The sequence below is a fragment of the Diabrotica virgifera genome, chromosome 4, assembly GCF_917563875.1.
Source record: "Diabrotica virgifera virgifera chromosome 4, PGI_DIABVI_V3a".
In the NCBI taxonomy this organism is placed as follows: domain Eukaryota; kingdom Metazoa; phylum Arthropoda; class Insecta; order Coleoptera; family Chrysomelidae; genus Diabrotica; species Diabrotica virgifera.
Genome location: NC_065446.1, coordinates 83,064,146 through 83,083,018, shown reverse-complemented (window position 1 = coordinate 83,083,018; position 18,873 = coordinate 83,064,146). Strand labels below are relative to the sequence as shown.

At 33.4% G+C, this 18,873-nt stretch overlaps 1 non-coding gene across 1 annotated transcript; it reads right to left on the bottom strand.

The window, feature by feature from the left end:
* Positions 1 to 13,764: 13,764 nt before the first annotated feature.
* Positions 13,765 to 13,837, bottom strand: Trnar-ucg (transfer RNA arginine (anticodon UCG)). Its single transcript has one exon. It is a non-coding gene; the product is annotated as a tRNA-Arg (tRNA).
* Between the last annotated feature and the right edge of the window lie 5,036 nt (positions 13,838 to 18,873).

Below are 18,873 nucleotides of genomic sequence, written 5' to 3'. Positions count from 1 at the left end.
TGCCGACCTCCATCGCGGAAATTGCGGAGGCTAGAACCTAGTTGATTTGCCAGGTTGGGACATGGTAATTGCAGACACATTATCTAGGTCATAATTAAAAACAGAAGTTAAGGACGATCCAGAAATGGAATATGTCATTCATGTCATATCTAAGGATATTCCTATGAGTGAGAATAACAAAATAATATTTCAAAATTAAATTGATAACGATGAAACATTAAGAAAAATAAAAGGATACTGCACTGAATTTTAGCCTATTAGTGATAAAAATTTGAACAAGGAATTAAAGTTTTACTAGAAATTAAGAGAAAAGATTTATTTATCTAATAATTTATTATTTTTGGAATATAAAGTTATTGTTCCAAATTCACTAAGGAAATAAATGCTGGAACTGGTACATAAAGCACATTTTGGTATTTAAATAGAGATATGGAGGATATGATTTCAAAGTGTGAGAAATGTCAAATATTTCAAGGATGTAATAAAAAGAGCCATTAAATAATCATTTAATACCTTGTAGATTTCTTTCAGTCTTTCTTTCTTTCAGGCTCAAAATAACGTTTATTTTGAAACTTCCTTATTTTTAATCCTAGAAGCTTTTTTAATAAACTTTAAAATAAAGTTACCACTTTAAAAAAAAGTTAAACTGAGTTTTCCCCAGTTTTTGATATTTTACCAAGACTGTGCCAAAACCTGGCGAGTACCTCGGACTAATCCTAGAATTACCCGTTTGCATCTAAACATTCCGTATATGTATTTGGAACCTAGGAGTTTTCTATTGGTTCGTTGCAGCACGCGGTCATATTTTAACCAATAGGCGGCGAGGTCCCAAACGCATATACGGAATGTTATTCGGTTCCAAATTCAGATACGGAATGTTAAATATTCGTACACCGAAAAAGATAAGTTTTTATTAGAGTCTGTTAAAAGGAGATTAATTTTAAAATACTTGTTACTGTATTATTAAATAAAAATAAAACAATTATAGTATTTGGAATGTTATTTGGTGCGAAATTCATATACGGTATGTTAAATATTCGTAGAAAAAAGACGATTTTATTAAAGCCAATTAAAATGAGACTGGTTTTTAATAGTATATTATGCAACGAGCATTTAATGATGGTCATTATGAAGCGAGTATAAGGGATACGAAACGAGCCGCCTAGCGGCGAGTTTCGTATAGAGTACCAGCTTCATAATGATAATTAAATGCAAGTTGTTTACACGATTTTTTCTATGATCATTCACAAAAAAATATATTCAAATTTATTAATTTTGTAACGCAAACAAATTAAGTGGTTTGTCAGTCTGACAGTTTGTTTACATATTGAGAACTGTCAAAGAGTATGTATTTGATTCGCCATTGGTTACTGCGCGTGTGCCACCTTTATCGCGAATGTCATATCGCGATTCTATTGGTTAAAAATCCGTATCCTAATGAAAATATGTATCACAATGAAGTTCATTATGATACAGGTAGTGACATCATGATTGATATTTTATAGTGTGAGAATAGAAAAATTATTGTTAATGTATTATTAAAGATCCACAGGGAAAAAGGTTTTCCTGTAGTTGGCTGTATACCATATAATACAAAAAACGAATAAAGTCCTTTATAAAAAGTCTATATTTAAAATCCCTAAAAAGGGCTACATCACAGAACTAGTTTTAGATTGACTGACCAATCATCATCAGTGCTTTCCTAAAATGAATATAACCTGATAAAATGATGCAAAGGTTTTAAAATTTTGACTACGTTTAAAAAAAGTCGTAGGCTATACCTACTCACGTGTCCTTACCATTCTAACCACCAAAATATAATATTACTAATTCTATTTACATATATTACATAATTACAAATATTTTGGTGGTTAGCATGTAAGATCACGTGAGTATAACGTTCAACTTTTTTTAACCGTAGTCAAAATTTTAAAACCTTTGCACCATTTTATAAGGTTATATTGATTTTAGGAAAGCACTGATGATGATTGGTCAACCAATCGAAAACTAGTTCTGTGATGTAGCCCTGTTTAGGGATTTTAAATATTGATCTTTTATAAAGGACTTTATTCGTTTTTTTGTATTATATGGTATACAGTCAACTACAGGAAAACCTTTTTCCTTATGGATCTTTAATAATACATTAACAATAATTTTTCTGTTCTCATACTATAATATATCAATTATGATGTCACCACCTGTATCATAATGAACTTCATTATGATACAGATTTTCAATATGATACAGATTTTTAACCAATAGGATCGCGATATGACATTCGCGATAAAGGTGGCACAGGCGCAGTAACCAATGGCGAGTCAAATATATACGCTTTGACAGTTCTCAATATGTAAACAAATTGTCAGACTGACAAACTACTTAATTTGTTTGCGTTACAAAATTAATAAAGTTGAATATATTTTTGTGAACGATCATAGAAAAAATCGTGTATACAACTTGCATTTAATTATCATTATGAAGCTCGTACTCTATACGAAACTCGCCGCTAAGCGGCTCGTTTCCTATCCCTTATACTCGCTTCATAATGACCATCATTAAATGCTCGTTGTACAGTGGCGACGCGTGACTTTTTCTGAAGTGTTACCAAAACCAGATGCAAAAAATCTTATTAAAAAAAATGAAGATATGGCTAAATGTATATATACACTCACCGGCACAAAATTCCGCCACCCAAAATTTTTTATTAAGTTTGACACTCTATAACTTTATTATTTGTACTTTGATTTTCAAGATTCTTGCACGAGTTTGTAGGTACATGTATTGATGTCAATTGCTATTATTCCGGTAACAAAAATTTTTTGCTTAGATGGCATTATACGGTAGTGAATGTAAGCGTTGTTTTTTCTCCTAACTTTAAAAAATTCTGTGGAAAAATTGGAGGGCTGATTTTGTTTCATACCCTTTTTGTATTATCCTGGAGGTATCACTAAGGTCTTGTTTTTTGAATTATCTGAATATCTCTTTTCTTGTAAGAGCTGTAATTAAAAACACTGCTTTGAAGGTTTATTTAATTAAAAATATCAAACGCACTAAAATTAACAAAACAAAACAAATTTAACAAGAAAACAAAACAATTCAATAGCGGTTATGTCCACCTCTTGCAGCAACGACTGCTCGCAATCTGTTTAGCATCTAATAAAGACGTGTTTTCCTTGCTTGGGGAATAGCCCGATATTCTTCTACAAGGGCCATAAATGTACCAACTTTTCTGGAGCCCTAGGATGACGGCAGATAGCTTTTTTTATTCATCCCATAAATGCTCAATATGATTGAGATCTGGGCTACATGCGGGCCATTCCAATCTTATCAATCCAACCTCAATTGTATGAGTCAATCAGTGTTTTTATTTACAAAAAATGGTACAGCTCTTACAAGAAAAAAGATATTCGGATAATTCAAAAAACAAAATGTTGGTGATGCCTCCGGGAAAATATGACAGGACTATGAAACAAAATCAGCTATTCCATTTTTCCACAGAATTTTTTAAAATTAGGAGAAAATACAACGCTTCCTTTCACCCCTGTACAATGACATGCAAGCAAAAATTTTTGTTACCGGCATAATACCAAACAATATGAATACATGTACCTACAAACTGGTGCAAGAATTTTGAAAATCGGAGCACAAATAATAAAGTTATAAATTGTCAAACTTAATCAAAAATTTTGGGTGGCGGAATTTTGTGCCGGTGAGTGTAGCTTCAATAATATCATTTTGTATATGACTTGAAACTCTCGAAAAAACAGAGGTTTCTAGATGTTGACAAAATTTTTGATCTTTTTTGGCAATTAATGTTAACAATTCCCCGTAATTGCCTCGATTGTCAGAGTCGTCGCACTCAAAATGATCACGAAACGCTAGTTCTTGTTTGGCCCAAAAACATACAGTATCTCTTATAAGTGTGCTAAGGATATACCATATACCTATCTATTTTTGAACAAACTCATTATGTTTAGCAATATTTGCTTTAAAAGCTTGGTTAAGAGAACTTTTGATTTTTTTTGCCAAACTGAATCAAATTGAGTATACATCTTACATGTAGGTAACGGAAAAATTTCATGTCTCCTTTTTAAAAATCTAACACCATTTAAATCGTGAATCTGGTCCACCCATTTTTCTGTAGAAACCAGAAGACATGCCCAACAAGACAGTATATTTTTCTTGCAACGATAATATAACCAAGGATTTTCACTGTACCAACTAAATTTAAAATATCGAACTACTTTTGTTGATTCCTTTTTTAAATTGTTTAAAATAGGTCTTTCATTTTTAATAATCTCATTTTTTTCTTCAGAATTATACAAGGAGAATTACTTTTCAAGTAGTTGATCGATTAAGAAGCGACACTCATCTATGGTTAACTGCACGCACACTTTTTATAGGTACTGTCACCAATTTTTTAAATTTGGTAACAGCCCTACTGATACACAGCGCGCTTATGTCGTCGCTTCTTCAAAATTTTCAGTCACTACCCGGTCCCGAGCGCCAGCGTGCGTATATAACCATTGTCACCAGAAATGAGTCTGGTAACAGAGTATCATAAAGTGCAACGGAGTCACATAAACTCGCCAATATTTTCGTGTCTACGAGTAGTTGGCTATATTGGAGATATTTACTGAATTAGGTACTATTACCACATAATATAATAATATATTTCTATTGGTAAAAATATTGGTAAATAGAATTATTCATCGTCATAAAATATTTATTTGCAAGATTTTTAACTGTTACCAATGGTAACAGTGGTTACATGGACGCTTCGCCAGTGTCGTTGTATAATATACTACTAAAAACCAGTCTCATTTTAACTGGCTTTAATAAAAATTGTCTTTTTGTTCTACGAATATTTAACATACCGTATATGAATTTCGCACCAAATAACATTCCAAATACTATAATTATTTTATTTTTATTTAATAATACAGTAACAAGTATTTTAAAATTAATCTCCTTTTAACAGACTCTAATAAAAACTTACCTTTTCCGGTGTAGGAATATTTAACATTCCGTATATGAATTTGGAACCGAATAACATTTCGTATATGCGTTTGGGACCTCGCCGCCTATTGGTTAAAATATGACCGTGTGTTGCAACGAACCAATAGAAAACTGCTAGGTTCCAAATACATATACGGAATGTTTAGATGCTACCAGTTTACCGAACTTTACCCATAACTTATACATTATAATCACATGGCAACACTGCCAAATTTAAATATTTCGTTTTGTGAAAATCAAGTCTAGCCATCTTGCAGCTAACTTCTCGGACCCCAGAACTTAATGTTCTCCAAAAATAATATTGCTTATATTATTGAATACAGAATTGAATAACCTTTCAAATGGACTCATAATTAAAATATAAAAATCGACCTGTTTTAAGATTTATTTCCAAAATCGCCCATTCACGAAAAAAATTAATTTATTCCAACCTTTACATGCCCACTGTATATGACGTCGCCTGCCATCTAACGAGAAGTAGCATAGCAGAGGTGAAACAATTTATAGATATCTCCATGTATGATTTAGAGTCCTTCCCTTTCTATAATATTAAAGATTGTAGGTATTATTAGATTTTTATAAAAAATATAAATTTAAAATATACCAAAAATATCAATGTACCACTATTTTGGTTTGATAAGGTTATTAATGATCTCAATTAATTATACAAAAATAAGTGAGTGTTCTGCAATAAAAGAATAATGTTCGACACAGTAGTGTATGAATTTTAGGAGAGATGGCGATACAAGAGTTTTATTTGGAACACTAGGAACACTAAACTATTCTAATAAAGATTATAAGAATTATTGTATGAATATTTGTTTAATTTAATAAGTTTAGTAATTTAAAATTTAATGCATATATTTCTAGAGAACAGAAATTTATTCTGTAGAAACGTAGAAATTATTGGTGGCGCCATCTCTGACAGACAAAATTAAATATGATCTTCAAATATCAATTTTACAGAACGAATTTATTGTAGGTACCTATGTAAATCTATATAAAATATTATTTTGATATACATAGATTTAAAATATTTAAATAAAAATATTTAAGATACTTAATAAATCTACTTGGTGAAATATTTAAAAATTTATTGTTTAATGTAATAATTATACCTAATAAAAAAATTACGTTCACGACACCTCTCCTACCATTCAAAAACTATTTTAGAAATCGTTCATAAAAGACACACGTGTATTTTTTTTATAATAATGAGAGCGATTATAAATATAACCTTATCCGGGCAAAAGAATTTCACATAACTATTTAATATTGTCTTTTGTCTTTTGACAACTGTTGACTAACATCGGTCATATTCCCTATTGACATGTTTGAGAAATTTTAAACTTTTAGCCCCATCTCTGAATAAAACTCGCAATATGAAGTATTGATCACTTAGCTTAGGAAAGGTTATAATATAGTTCATAGCAAACCCTTCTTTCAGGGCGTCGAAAATAGGGCTTTTCATCGATTGTCATTTGTTTCGAGCTTCTGTCATGTGTCACATAATATTAAGATATCTACGTCATACGTCTTTGGTTTGTATTATTGTATATACCAATAACGTATGTCGTAGATATATTAATATTATGTGACACATGACAGAAGCTCGAAACAAATGACTGTGAATGAAAAGCCCTATTACGTACCTCCGTGATTAAGTGATTATTATACATAGAAGGTAGAAAATGATGTATTCGTTGACGGGTATTTGCATACTAGTCGAGGCATTGAAGGATTGAAGTATCGATTTTTTTGCAGTAAGACGGATTTTAATGCGGATTGGGGCGTTGGATTCGTGAGAATGTCAGGAAATTTTGTGAACTAATGTAATGAATAAGAAATCTTAAATTGCATTTGTGCATAAGAAAAATGCATTTCAAAAATTCATTTCGCTAAATAGTGGGAAAATTGACCCAATTTTCATACTCGGGGGTTTTTGGGGTCGCTGACAACGAGTATGAGGTTGGCGAGAGTGTGCAAACTACCTGGTGCCTGCAGCGGATGTAATAAACGTCTTCCTCTGGAGTATTATTTTAATTTGTTAAATAATTGGCCCAAACTTGTAACTCGGGGGGTTCTTGTGGCCGCTGAAAATGAATATGAGGTCGGCGAGAGTGTGCAAAGTACCTGGTGCCTGCAGCGGGTGTAATAAACGTCTTCCTCTGGAGTATTATGGTAATTTATCATATAATTAGTTTAAACTCGTTACTTGGGGGTTTTTGGGGTAATCTATTTTCTTCGATGTAACTATAGTGATCGAAAAGGGTGGTATTTTTATTATAAATAAACATAAATTTTTATTATTATAATATATTTATGGTTAAAAAAGTTCATTATACAAAATTTATCGTAATTTATTTTTAAAATTCATTTTCTTCATCATTATCATCTTCTTCTTCATTATTGCTTTCCTCTCTCGATTCCAATGCAATATTTGTGCAATCATAGCCTGCACAATTTTTGCGGGGTAAATTACAAACTAACCCATGCTCCCTGCACCCGCATGAGTTGCCGCAGTCTGACTTACTACTACAGAATATTAAATTTATAATGTTTGGAGGACCAGGTGGCTGAGTCATTCTAGCTTGAATTAATACATTATTTTGTAATTCCCATCCCCAATCGGTTGGGTTCATGTTACTGTCCTCTCCATGCAGCCAAATTTGTGTTTGTAAATATACCCTTTTGAAATGCTGGGTAAATGCATCAACAGACGAAAGAATTTTTCCAATGACAATCTTTTTATTTTTGGCAATAACCATTAAGTACATTCTGTATCTAGTAATTTTCTCTCAAGGCAAGACCACATCATCCACTTGCGCCTTAATTCAAACTACTTTAAATGATATGAAATTAGAATTTAGTCGTTGCGATATTTATTTTCAGTGACCCCAAACACCTCCGAGTAACAAGTTTGTGCCAATTATTTAACAAATTACCATAGTAGTCCAGAGGAAGACGTTTATTACACCTTGGTGCTGCAGGCACCAAGTAGTTTACACACTCTTGCCGACCTCATATTCATTTTCAGCGACCCCAAAAACCCCCCGAGTAATGAGTTTAAGCCAATTATATGATAAATTACCACAATACTCCAGAGGAAGTCGTTTATTACATCTGCTGTAGGCACCAGGTAGTTTGCACCCTCTCGCCGACCTCATATTCATTTTCAGCGACCCCAAAGACCCCCCGAGTTACAAGTTTGGGCCAATTATTTAACAAATTACCATAATACTCTAGTGGAAGGCGTTTATTACACCCGCTGCGGGCACCAGGTAGTTTGCACACTCCCGCCGACCTCATATCTATTTACAGCGACCCCAAAAACCCCCGAGTAATGAGTTTAAGCCAATGATATGATAAATTACCACATTACTCCAGAGGAAGACGTTTATTACACCCGCTGCAGGCACCAGGTAGTTTGCACACTCTCGCCGACCTCATATTCGTTTTCAGCGCGTAACCCCTAAAACCTCCGAGTACGAAAATTGAGTCAATTTTTCCCACTATTTAGCGAAATGCATTTTTGAAATGCATTTTTCTTATGCACAAATGCAGTTTGAAATTTCTTATTCATTACATTAGTTCACAAAATTTCCTGACATTCTCACGAATCCAATGCACCAAACTGCATTAAAATCCGTCTTACTGCGCCAAAAATCGACAGTAAACCCTTTTTTTGTGCTTCAATGCCTCGACTATACTTATACTTATAGATGTATACAGGGTGTAACAAAAATACAGGTCATAAATTTAATCACATATTCTGGGACCAAAAATAGTTCAATTGAACCTAATTTACCTTAGTACAAATGTGCATATAAAAAAAGTTACAACCCTTGGAAATTACAAAATGAAAATCGATTTTTTCCAATATATCGAAAACTATTAGATATTTTTTATTGAAAATGGACATGTAGTATTCTTATGGCAGTAGCATCTTAAGAAAAAATTATAGTGAAATTTGGACACCCCATAAAAATTTTTTGAGGGTTTTGTTCCTTTAAACCCCCCAAACTTTTGTGTACGTTCCAATTAAATTATTATTGTAGTACCATTAGTTAAATACAATGTTTTTAAAACTTTTTTGGCTCTTAGTACTTTTTCGAAAAATCAGTTTTTATAAGATATTTTGAATATTTGTCAAATCCACCACATATTTGTATATGGTTGAGTACGATTATGGAGACTTGGTAATAATATGAAAATTTATGTCGTATGATTTACATTTTTAGGCATATTTTGCACCATATTAAAAAAGAAGCCACATCTCGATAAAAGGTGCCTTCTCGAAAAAATCCAAAGAGGCCAAAAAGTTTTAAAAACACTGTGTTTGACTAATGGCACCACAGTAATATTTTAATTGGAACGTGCACAAACATTTGGGGAGTTTAAAAGAACAAAACCCCCACAAAATTTTTATGTAAACATATTAAAAAATAAGCCTCAACTCGATAACAACTGCCTTATCGAAAAATACTAAGATGCAAAAAAGTTTTAAGAATATTGAATTTAACTAATGGTACCACAATAATAATTTAATTGAGACGTACACAAAAGTTTGGGGGGGGGGGGGTTTAAGGGAACAAAATCCACATAAAATTTTTATGGGGTGCACAAATTTCAGTATAATTTCAGTGTAATAGTTTCCGATATATTCGAAAAAAACGATTTTCATTTTGTAAATTCAAAGGGCTGTAACTTTTTTTATGTGCATATTTGAACTAAGGTAAGTTAGGTTCATTCCAACTATTTTTGGTCCCAGAATATGTGATTTAATTTATGACCTGTATTTTTGTTACACCCTGTATATACTGTTCGTCCGCTATACTTTTCCCATGCGTCACGATTCATTTTCAAACAAATTAAGTCAAAACATAAAGTGAAACGTACGCCGATATGTGTATATATTATATAGTATACAGTATACAAAATGTATCATCGACGTTCGTTTCACTTTATGTTTTGACTTAATTTGTTTGAAAATGAATCGTGACGCATGAGAAAAGTTTTAGCGGACGAACAGTAGCAGCTTATACTTATAGATGTATATGTAATTGGTTGGCGAATACAATACTCGAAATAGATAACCAATCAATATCAATGATGCAGATAAAGATAATTTGACCACAGAATAACCAACGACAAGAAGCGACAGCTTGGTCGGTTTCTTTGATGTAGGGCTTTTCATTCACAGTCACTTGTTTCGAGCTTGTGTCGTATGTCGTATAATCCGTGTATATTAATATTATGCACAGATTATACAACTTATGATAGAAGCTCGAAACAAATGACAATCGATGAAAAGCCCTATTGGCATGTAGGTACTTAACTTTAGTATTGATTTGACAGTTACGTATCAGTACACTGAGAAAAGTCTCAAGGCCGGTTGACATTCTTAATAATGGTGGAAATATTTAATGGACTTACTAAATCATGTTTAAGATTTAAGCACCGTGGATGACGAATTTGGATATTATGTATACGGTTTTTCCTGTTAACATATTGATGATTGTGGATTTAACCCGGGAGCAGTCGCACTCACTTCTGTCAAGTAAGCAGTCGCACGTAGAGAAAAAATCTAACAATACGAATTTAAAACAAATTTCTATTTTATAACATTGTTATTTACTTGTTATGTTAAAAATATCTATTTCTAACAACTTTAAAGCTAATTGGTTCTGACCAAAGCCATAAATTCCACAAAAAAAATTTAAAAAAATTAAAAAGAATATCCCATGCATTACTACAATCTTCCTCGAGGCACTGACGAGTGGAAAGTTATGTTGAAAAATTTTTCCTCAAGTTATCATCATCATTCTCTTTGCCTTATCCCTATGCGGGGTCGGCTTCCCTAATTGCATTTCTGCACACAATTCTATCTTGGGCGATATCAATGTCAATCCCCTTTACCAACATGTCCTGCCTTATCGTCTCCCCCCAGGTCTTCTTTGGTCTTCCCCTCCTACTCCTTCCAGGAATCTGCACTTCAGCTATTCTTCGTATTGGGTGGTTAACGTCTCGACGTTGAACATGACCAAACCATCTTAACCTATGCTCTCTCATTTTGGCATCAATTGGTGCCACACCTAAACTTCCCCTAATATACTCATTTCTAATTTTATCCTTCTTTGTCACTCCACTCATCCATCTAAGCATTCTCATTTCCGCCACATGCATTCGTTGTTCCTCTTTCTTTTTCACTGCCCAACATTCAGGTCCGTACATCATAGCTGGTCTTATGGCTGTTTTATAGAATTTTCCCTTCAGCTTCATTGGGATTTTTCTGTCACACAACACCCCACTCGCTTCTTTCCACTTCATCCATCCAGCCCTAATTCTACTGCATGCATCTCCATCTATATCTCCATTACTCTGTAATACCGATCCTAGGTACTTAAAACTATTGCTTTTCACAATCATTTCACCATCCAAAGATACCATTTTATTTGTAGTAGCTCCATCTTTAAATGAACATTCCAAATACTCTGTTTTTGTCCTACTAAGTTTTAAACCTTTTTCCTCCAGAGCTTGTCTCCACTGTTCCAGTTTTTGTTCTAAGTCTCTTTCACTATTTCCTACTAACACGACATCATCAGCATACATTAAGCACCATGGAATGTTACGCTGTAGTTTCGCTGTTATCTGGTCCAAAACTAATGAGAATAAATACGGACTAAGCACAGAACCTTGATGCAATCCTACTTTCACATGAAATTTATCAGTCTCTCCCACACCTGTCCTAACACTAGTCGTTACTCCCTCATACATATCCCTCACAATCTTTACATATTCACCAGGGACTCCTTTCTTATTGAGTGCCCACCACAGAATCTCTCGAGGAACTCTATCATATGCTTTCTCGAGATCAATGAATACCATATGAGCGTTTGTTTCTTTAGTCCTGTATTTTTCCATCAACTGCCTTATAATGAAAATTGAATCTGTTGTTGATCTACCCTGCATAAAGCCATTTTGATTCTCGGATATTTCGGTCTCTTCACGTATCCGTCTATCAATTACTCTTTCCCATATTTTCATGGTGTGGCTAAGCAGTTTTATAGCCCTGTAGTTTGTACATTGTTGTATATCTCCCTTGTTTTTGTAAACAGGTACCAGTATACTGTATCTCCATTCGTCTGGCATTTGTCCAACTTCCATAATTCTATTAAATAGACCTGCTAGCCACCTTGTTCCTGTCTCTCCCAATGCTCTCCATACTTCCCCAGGAATATCATCTGGTCCTACCGCTTTTCCTTTCTTTATTTTTTGAAGCGCTTGGGCCACTTCCTCGTTGGTTATTTTGGTGACCATTGCTGCTACTGTCTCCGTTGACTCTACAGGCTGTCTGTAAAATTCTCCATTTAATAAGCTGTCAAAGTACTTTCTCCATCTCTTTTTGACATCCCTTTCGTGAACTAGTATTTTATTATTTTCATCTCGGATACATCTAATCTGGTTAAAATCTTTTGCTTTCTTTGCTCTCTGTTTGGCTATTTTATATATCTTCGTTTCACCTTCCCTGGTATCAAGTTGGTCGTATAGGTTTGAATACGCTTCTGCTTTGGCTTTTGCTACTGCTACTTTCGCTTCCTTTTTCGCCACCATATAGTTTTGCCCTCAATAATATATGATAACCTCATGAGATTCCATGATAACCTCAAGTTATCATGGAAATGGATAAAATGTTAGATTGTTTTAAACGGCGCGACTACTCCCGGGTTAATGGTAAAAATTGAAAAAAATGAAGCTGGTGTTTCCCAGTACCGTTGAATGAAATATTAATACCCGTATTAATTTTTTAAATCAAGGCACGCAATCAACGCCAGTACGCTCATGATATTATCCTACAGTCTTCTATTAAAAATCAATGTTCATACTCCTAATAGATGGCGCACACAGGGAGATGAATAATAATTGTAGCATTTTACATTATATTTCAATATGATTGCTGATAATTTTACTTTATATTTTATTATTAATATTGGCGTATAAAACGGCCTTAAAGTCAATTTTATGTTAAGGCCTAAAAGTCTTAAATACTGTGGATTATATTATTTTCTTTTAGATTAATAAAGGATTCTTTAGAAACTCGGAATTAGTTTCTTACTTACTCACTAGAGGGCAATATAGGCTTGAATCAATAGCCTCATTAAGAGAAATCCTTGTTTTAATACAAAACGTTTTATAAAAAATTAGTGGAGTGGTACTGGATATTGGAAGTGGATATTTTAATATTTTTGTTTTTTTTTCTTCTTATAACTATATAATTTATTATCTTTATTCATTATTAACCACAATTTCAGTGGAGAATAAGTTTATTTTGATGTTTTAAATTTACTTTGGAAATCGTTCTGTATTTTTCATACAAAAAAATATTTGGAGAACGATTTTTGAGTTAATCGGAAATCTACATAGTTTATTTGTTTTACACTTGGAAAATCAATCAACCATATAGAAACCTTAGAGAAAAATGTCCACATTATTAAATTATAATATATTCTTCTATTTTCTATCTTTATAAAGGAAAGGTATACATAATATAAGAATTATATTCTATACATATTATGTACCTACCTATAAAATATCATTCATCGTATATGCATTTATAGAAAAGCCTGTTGACCTGTATTTTATTTTCCCAAATATACATACGATATCAGCATTCCCAATATTAGTATTAAATCAATAAATAGTTGCAAATAGTATATAAACTAAAAAAAAAAACAAAAAGTGTTTCGACCGTGACAGGACTCGAACCTGCAATCTTCGGATCCGAAGTCCGACGCCTTATCCATTAGGCCACACGGTCATTGATAATGATACTTGAGAACTGTTATAACAGCGCATGCATGTTTTGGAATGTGAATAAAATTATTATTCCGTCCACTTTTATTGATTGTATAAGGTTGGTAGTATGTAGTAAGGTACAAAGTATAAAATGTATACATTATTTTTAGAATATTAATAAATAATGTATTTTTTTTAATTCATTAACGGAAAAAAATTTAAATAAAAATGTCAAAGATTGAAATGTTTTCGCTCTCAAGAACAAAAATAAGAAAATATTTTTCAATAACGGTTTACTAGAAAAAAAATACTATTTTGTACAACAAGTGAGAAAAAAGACATAGGTATATCTCACGAGCGCAGAAGTTTGTTGGCACGAGCCGAGGCGCGAGGCGAGTGCCGCAAATCAAGCGAGGGAGAAATATGTCATTTTCTCATGTGTTGTACACTGGATTTTTTCTATGGATGCGGTTTCTCCAAGAGTTCAAATTTCAAAATTAAATAATTCAGGTGCTTTTAGGTACCTATATTATATGCATACATTGAAATAATTTAAATATACTTATATGTAGGTATTCAATATTCTTATAATTTATATACCTTATTTATTTAACATTCTAATTACCTGTTTCTAATTCTAAGTTGTTATTTTTAAACAATTTTGAAAGGTAACTACCGGTAACACATTTTGTTTGACAACATTACCTAATAAAATTGTGTTTGTATTGTGAATGTTACCATGGAAACGGCTATCATATGTATGAATCCGTAGGAGAACGCGTGAGAAAAAATATTTCTCACTGCAATGGCCGGCTTTTCTCACTGCGTGTGAAATTGTTCATTTTGAATGTACCCAGATAGCACAAGTACGTTTTATGGGCATACAATGGACTTACGCATCTGTGTACATTGGAACGTCCAATGGACGTCCCGCTAAGGTACAATGGAAATCCGATGGACATCCAACGAACGTCCAGAGTTCACAAAATTGGACGTCCATAGAACGTCCGCAACAAACGTACAGTATCTATACGTTGTTGGAACTTTCAGTGTACGCCTTATGTACATTCAATGTACATTCAATATTCAATGTAGGTACGTCTTATAGACATTTTTAGCCCACTTTTCACAAAGCAATCCATAATTTTGTGAATACATAGTAAAAAGCCTTTATAGGAAATAGTTCCTTTAACTTATACATTAAAATATTACACAAGAGACGTTTTTTTATTTTTCTTTACTATAACAACTTTATTATAATATATACAGTAGGTATACAGGTATATATTATGTAGGTAGTTTATTATATAGGAACTTCATTAATGCACAACTGAACTTGCACGATAAACAGAAAACACAAAGGTATTATCACAGGATGTATTATATTGTATGTAATAATTTAATAAAAAACGAGATTCAGTTAATGGCGGCGTATGCAGCAGCATGCACATAGAAAAATTGTTTAGTTTAGGTTTAGGAGCATGAAGATGAAGTATGAAGTCATGAAGATGAAATACGCCGCTCCGGGCCAGTTGGTAATTGGTAACTAAAATGACATTCCATGGCATACAAAGCAAGGCGGGAAATTTAACAGTTACAAATGTACATTTAAGATTTAAATTGGTAGTGTCTAATTCTTGTAAGGTCTATAATTACCGATGTAGCTCCGTTATACTGAAAAAGTTTACGATCATTTTATCATCGTCTAATATTAGGTATATAGGTTTAATTAATAGTTCTTTATGTATTAAGAGTGAACATTGATACATTATTGCTTGAGAGTAAAAGTTACTACTCAAGTAGTAACTAACTACTAAAGTAATTACTCGAAAGCAATAATGTTACTTTGCGCTTGTAATACATACAAATTTTTTTTTCCCTGTAATGGGATAATGTAAATGTAACCCTATTTTAGTTTCAGTATTTTCTTCTTTTTTACCTAATTTTTCGTTGAAATCTCCCATAATTATAGTATATATTGTATCATTTTCATCTAATGCTGTTATCAGATCTTCGTAGAACATTTCAACTTCCTCTTCCTGATGTGATGTTGTGGGAGCATACACTTGTATTACCTTTATCTTAGTTTTATTACCTAGGTCTACTATAATATAAGCTACTCTATAAGAAACGCTTTTATAAATGTTGAAATGTATGGTGTGAGATACTTTTTCATAAGAAATCCTATTCCACCATATGTTTCGTCTATTTTCCCTGTATAGTACAGGCGATTTCCCGAGTTTAGCTGCATGCATTGTTCGCCTCTTCTTTTCACTTCTGACAGTCCTACAATATCCCACTTTATCTTGGATAGTTCTTCTTCTAATTCGTGTACTTTTTCATCTTTAGCCATTGATTGAATGTTGTATGTGGCTAGTAGAAATTTTTTTTTGTTTGGTTGTATCTACTTTGGCGCGTTTTGTTGAGCTTGTGCCTCCCCCAGAATCCGAGAGGCTGACCGTTTTTCCGGTGTGGGAGTCTCTACCCACCTGGGGAACCATTCCATTTTGTTTCAAGTTCAACATGTTTTGTTTTGAGGGGTATATTGGCATTAAAACACCACGCTTGCCGGACGGGTTGGTGAGTGTTCGCAGTATCACAGCCGGTTAAATCAATATCAGATTCTCGCCTGCGACTTTGTGGAACCGCACCTGTCAGTAATTTTATTCCACAGCCACGGGTCACTAATGACACAGCTGCTGACCTGTATCATATCTGGATCAGACGCTACATTTGATTTTACACGAACCCTAAAACCGGGGGTGGCCACTTCCGCCATACACACCGTACTGAAGATGTTCTTCTCCGCCGTGGATACCGTTGTGGTCGTCATTCGTTACCCTGGACAAAGGACCCTAAGCAGGTACTAGTTTCCCGGGTCAGGAAACTCCTTGAATCTACGGAGGGCAGAGATTGATTCACTTTCCCTGATAGGACTGTCCAAAGGAGTTCCTACCCGCTACCCGTGAACAATAGCAACCATTAAATTTTTGTCCAAGAACGGTCTATCTATCCTTTTATGGTTCAACAATTTTAAGTTTATTGTATGCAAAAGTTTGTTTTTATCTATTGAGGCAGTACGAAGTCTGCCGGGTCAGCTAGTATATTATATAACAAAGATGTAAGGTAGAGAACATTAGGTTAGTACTGGGTAAGAAACAGAAGAGTAGAATGGAACGATCATAAGCCAAATGATAAAAAATAGAGCAGTAAAGGTGGCGGAAGACGGTTCCTTAATAGGAAAACGATCAGTGTGGAGACCCCGAAAACTATGGAACGACAACCTATTGGAGGCACATTGAGAAAGAGACAGTCATGTCTACACAAAAAGAAAAAGAAGAAGAAGAAGAAGATCTTTACACATAAACAAAGATTAAATATTATTTTCCACTACTTATTAATCACTGACGAATACTAGCGTAAATTAAATGTTAATGTACTATTGAAGAGGATCTGTCCATTGATCTAGATAATAAGTACCTGTTAATAATTAGGTATATTATCGTTTACTTCGATGAATTCACAAAACATACAACTAAGTTATTAACTAGAATATGCGACAATACGATTTTGTATGATGAATAGAACCGTTCACAGTACACCTGCCATTCTCTAAATTGGTAATTAGCGAGTGAAACCGGTGTGAAATTCGCCACACCGATCACACCCCAGCGGACAATCACATAATCGCTTTGTATCCTTCTTTCCGGGCCTTATGAGACCCGAAAAATATTCGCCGTGATAATATACGTTTTGTTACGTTGGAAAACTTACAGAGCAGCCAGCCGCAGGATTTCCATATTAAATTTTTAAGGTTAGGATTTCTAGAGGGCAGTTATTAGATATTATTGCGAAAATTATAGAGAGAGAGAAAGAGAGAGAGAGAGAAAGAACTATTAGAGTTATAGAGGTTCTAAAACTGTTTTCTTGTGACATGTAAGTTGAATAATATACAGAGAGGGGCAAAATTATGGAATAAATTCATTTTCTCTAAAATGGACGATGTTGGAGAAAAATCCCGAAACAAGTCGATTTTTATTTTCAAATTACAATTTTTTGGCATATATTTCATACTAGTGACGTCGTCCATCTGAGCGTAATGCAGTAATCGATTATTTTTTTAAATGGGAATAGTTACGTGTGGTAGCTCATTTGAAAGGTTGTTCATTTCTCTATTCAGTAATATAAACATTAACATTATTATTTATACAGGATGACCAAAAAAATGAATTTTTGAATGAAATTAATTGACACAAAAAGAAGAATGTATGTAATCTATTTAATTCAAAATACATTGTATTGCTGTCAAAAAATAGAAAAAAATGTTTATTGCTTAAATTTAATCTCAAACAGCCTCCAACCTGCTTCTTGGCAGTTTGAACATTTAATTGAAGGGGAAGTGCTTATTTCCCAAATAAACATTTTTTTCTCTTTTCTAACAGCAATAGAATGTATTTTGAGTTAAACAAATTAGATACATTTTTCTTTTTGCGTCAATTAACACTTTGACTACCAACACTTTGACTATCATCACTTTGTGATGATTCTGCGTTGTGGTACCATATGTATCACCGGTGATCCACCTTCTTGGTTTATTTCTGGACCATGTATATCACCTGTGATACCATGCAGAGTATAGTTTAAATGACCATTAACATCGTTGGTATATAAAATCGGGCAAACAGAGTGTGAAGATGGGATGTAAATGAACCTAATAGCATATCGGACAAGTGGGCTTCACCTTAGTCAAATTGCAATTTGAATAATAAAATAGCAAGATTTGACGACTATTATTAAAACAATCACGCATTGTTTTCTGAATATTATATTATAAAAAGTTACAGAAAAAAAAAGATATATTTTAACAGATAAAAAATATTATCTTAGTGTCTTTTTTGGAAACATTCTAAACATAGCGCCGGACCATTTGGGCAACTATTAATTTAGTCCATTCTATGAGGCCGCCCGGTTTCTTTGCGGATCCTGTTAAAAAATGTCCCCTTTAAACAAGTCAGAAGGGTACCAGGCATAGGCGCCCATACCCATGAGCAGGGGGCG